Source organism: Lycium barbarum, chromosome 1 (assembly GCF_019175385.1).
Source record: "Lycium barbarum isolate Lr01 chromosome 1, ASM1917538v2, whole genome shotgun sequence".
Classification (NCBI taxonomy): Eukaryota; Viridiplantae; Streptophyta; class Magnoliopsida; order Solanales; family Solanaceae; genus Lycium; species Lycium barbarum.
In genome coordinates, this window is record NC_083337.1 from 68231300 (window position 1) to 68235801 (window position 4502).

Consider the following 4502-nt stretch of genomic DNA (forward strand, 5'->3'; position numbering starts at 1 on the left):
ATTTAGGCAGATACTAGTTCATACAAGTACATGCAGTCAGTCATTTCAGTTTATGAGTTCAGATCTTATCCATGATTCTTATGTATCTATGTTGTTCTTATGCCTTACATACTCAGTATATTATCTGTAATGAATCACCGTTGCTCGGGGGGCTGCGTTCATGCCTACAGGTACAGAGAGACAGATAGGTGGTCCAGCTCAATAGGACCTCTAGATCTAGCAGTGGTTAGTACGCTCCATTTGATCCAGAACTACAGTCAGTTTTGGTATGCCCCTTTTGAGATGTGTATACATATGGGTATGACGGGGCCCTGTCTCGTCCTTTCTACAGCTTTCAATCCAGTAGAGGTCTGTAGACAGTTGTATGTAGTAGTCAGACGATGTATCCTTGTCGGCTCCTATTCTTTTGTGTACAGTATATGTAGCTGCCTAGCTGGCTTGCACTGTTCTTCCGCATGTTATACTTATATATGCATATTTTATAGAGTTCTGATGTTTCCCTCTTATGAGATCATTTTATGCCATTTATGGGCCTTTGATGTTCAGTATGTTTCAAATACGTATTTAGGGGTGTTTGGTCATTAGAGGTCAGACCCTCGTCACGACTCATCGATTTGGGTCGTGATATTGTGCCGCTAGTTCTTCAGCAACCGGCTCGAGATCAATCACCTTTTTCTCTGCACTTTGAACTAGTTTCCCACTCCGAGTGCGAATAGCAGCACACCTCTCATAAGAATTACCTCCAACACTTTTCAACTTTTGAATAGTGTCACTAGAAGTCCTCCCTTCTGTTGAGGGTGTTGTTCTTTGGAAATATCCCTCATCTACGACTCGAGCTTCTGGATGGAAGTAGTGTGAGATCCCACAGTTTCAGTCAGCCCCTACAAAGTTTTATCAGCCTTGTCTTGGTTAGCTAACACCTTCTCAAGTATGTTGTCCAACTTAGAACTCCCCTGTTCATTCGACTGACCTTTTGGTGGAATATAGGGATTACTCCTATTTCCAAAATTATTATTGTTGTTGTTGTTGTTCCCCTGGTTCTAGCCACCATAATTGTTTTTGTAATTTCCTTGTCCCTGTTGAGGTCTTCATTGATTCTGAGTTTGATTCTGATTGCCTCTTTGGTAGTTCTGCCTTTGGTAACCCCCTTGAGAGTTATTCACATAAGCATCTTCAAACTGTATAGGAGGCCCCTCTTGAACTTGGTACATGTCCTTGGGCATTCCCAGAACTTCTTCAACAACATTCACTTTTTTGCTTTTCTGTCATTAAATCTCTTTGTGAGCAAATTGCAAGCTGAGCTAGAGTCTGTTGAATCTCTTGATTCTCTTTCACAATATTGTGGATAATTGGAGCTCCATAGGCTACACTGTTAGTACCACCCAAATGCCATGCTTGATTGTGAGTTGTAAGCTTATCAAGCAACTGAGTGATTGGGGTGTATGTTTTGTCCATGAAACACCCACCAGCTGCACTATTCGCCACTGCTTGTGTCAATGGATCCAACCTTCTATAGAACTTCTCTATCAATATATTGTCTGGAAAACCATGATTTCGAGACTTTTGCAAATACTCCTTGAATATCTCCCATGCTTCATATAGTTGCTCCCCCAAGCTGTTTGAAATCATAAATCTTATCACGAATTTCAGCTTTATTGCTCAGCGGAAACCACTTCTTGAGAAAGACAGCAGCCAGCTCTCCCTATGTATGAATAGTGTTATGGGGAAGCTTCTCAAACCAAACTCTTATTTCACCGGCTAAAGAATATTTGAAAACCTCTTAGCCGAATTGCATCATCAGGAACAACATTTTGCATGTGCTATGCACACACACCCACAAAATTCTTCAAGTGTTGATGAGGGTCATCATCGATAGAGTTTCGAAAATATCCCTCAAGTTTGAGCAGTTGGTAGACAGTGGAGTCAATATTGAAATTTGCGGCATTCACCCTAGGTGGAACAATAGCAGATGCATATTCCACCTCGTCTAACATATCCGTAAAGACATTCTCGACCTCCACTTCCACTGGTGGGTCTTGTGCTTGAAACCCCCTATTACCAGCTGCTCCACGTCCTCCTATGTTGTTCATGATCACCTGGTTCACAGTAAACAACAAACAAGGTATGATGGAATAGAAAAAGACTTTAAGTAAAGCACAAACTGTTTAGTAATTTCAAAATCGTATTCCCTGGCATGATGCCAAAATATGATACGCTCAAATTACACCTATTAAATGGCGTAAAGCGGATGATGTCAAATATAGTAACCCAACTAGGTTGGGGTCGAATCCCAAAGGGAATAGGGTGTGAAAAGGTTACTAAATTAGTTGAGTACTTTCTTGCGGTCTAGTTTCGTATTACGTTAAGGTGGAAAGGATTGTTTGTTTATTAACTAAATTGCTTTTGATTGTAATAAATGGATTAAAGAAACCAAGGTTGTATACCCCTTTAGATGAAGTGCATGCTATGGTTATTGATCTTGATATACTTCTAATGAATTGTTGTACGAATGCACTTAACCTCTAATTGAATCCCTAATATTTCCCGATAGTTAAGGACTATTTCTCTTTATGATTTTTCCAAATATAAAAGAGTATCTATGAAGAACGGTTAATATTGTGCCAAGTAAATTTCTCTTATCCCTAAGTGAATCTATTAAATGAGGGTTAACGCCCCGAGTTCTTATTACTTGTTCTTACCAAACCCTAACTTATTTTCCCAAATAAAGCAAGGTTTATGGCTTAAGTTAATGTTTGCAACCATCAACTAACAATGGAGAATAAAGAACAATTAAACCCTAACAACCATTATGCATATATCAATCCCAATTACTAATCACATAACACCCATCATTGGGTTCACAACCTTGGTAATGAATTTAGCTATTAATATTGAAGAACGAAGAACATAATATAAAAGAATTCATAATGCTTACTATTGATTAGAATAAGAATAAAGTAATAGCAATTGTCTTGCCTTGTTCTCCAAAAGGCTCAAAAAACAATAGAGTATTGAATGCTAAGAGAATAGTATTGAAATCTGACCAAGAATAGTCTAAACAAACCCTACAATAAGTATTTATAACGGTCCAGGTCGTGAGAATTAAGATGACAAAACTACCCCATCGGTACTATTATACGTACCATCAAAACTTATACGGTCCGTCAAATGTCCTTTTCAGCCTTCAAACTTCCTTCTTCAATACTTCTATGCTTTCTATTCGACGGACCGTAAAATGTTATACGGTCCGTATAAATGCTCTGCAGGATTTCCTTCGGCTGAATTGAACACTGTTACTGATTGACGGTAGGTTTCACGGTCCGTCAAATATTCTGTGGATCATCTTTTTGCTACATGAAATTTCATTTGGTTGATAGGTACACTGTGACGAGTTTATGGTCCATTTGACGTCCCGTAGAATGTTCTGCAGTCCGTCTATTGTCCCGTCAAATTGCTCATTCAGTTACTTGTCATTCTTTACTTTTTTTTGCAGTCTTTTCATGTAATTCTCCAACTTTTGCCATACAGACACTAGATACCTGGAACGTAACAAAAACCACATTAAAATGACACAAACTTGCTTGAAAATGAATAAAACGTTCTGTGAAAAGCATCAAATGTACCAAAATTACACGGCACATCACCTACCCCTCCAGTAATGTTGTCTCAAGTCACGATACATCTTAGTAGCACCAGGATGAATGGAGCATCTGAAACTATGAGCTTCCTTCAAGATCAATGAAATCAAATCACCAACTCTAGGAACGCAAACGCGCCTCTTAATCCTCAAAACACCCTCCTCATCAAGAATAGCCTCATTGGCTTCCCCACTTGACACCTTATCCCGAATCTTACACAATTTCACATCCTCAAATTGCTGGGCCTTAATATGCTCCAAAAGAGACGACCTCGCCTCAGCATAAGCTAGAACCTTGCCAGGTTCTAAAATATCAAGTCTCACCATACTATTAGCCAAACACTAAACCTCCATGGCTAAAGGACGCTCTCCCAGAATAAAACATGCCAAGTTACCCGTACTCACTGCCTTTCGGCTCAACGCATTAGCTACTACATTAGCCTTTCCCGGATGATAAAAATGGTGATGTCGTAATCTTTGATCAACTCCGTCCATCTATGATGCCTCGAATTTAGATCCCTCTGACTAAACACATGCTGAAGACTCTGATGATCCGTGAATGCCTCACAATGGACTCCATACAGGTAATGCCTCCAAATCTTCAAATTATAGACAACCGACACCAACTCTAAGTCAATAGTTCTTCTCATAGACCTTCAACTGCGTCGAAGTGTACGCGATCACCTTATCCTCTTGCATTAACAAATAACCCAAGCCAATACGAGAAGCAACACAATAAATAGTAAAGTCTTTACCCTTCACAGGTAAAGTCAAAATCAAAGATTAAGTCAATAAAGCCTTGAGCTTTTGAAAGCTCTCCTCACACTCATCGGACCACTGAAAGGGCACATCCTTCTAAGTCAAA

General features: G+C 39.5%; 1 non-coding gene across 1 annotated transcript; it reads left to right on the plus strand.

Moving 5' to 3' along the window:
• The first annotated feature begins 1543 nt into the window (after window positions 1-1543).
• Window positions 1544-1647, plus strand: LOC132619079 (small nucleolar RNA R71). Its single transcript, XR_009574507.1, has one exon. It is a non-coding gene; the product is annotated as a small nucleolar RNA R71 (small nucleolar RNA).
• Window positions 1648-4502: the final 2855 nt, after the last annotated feature.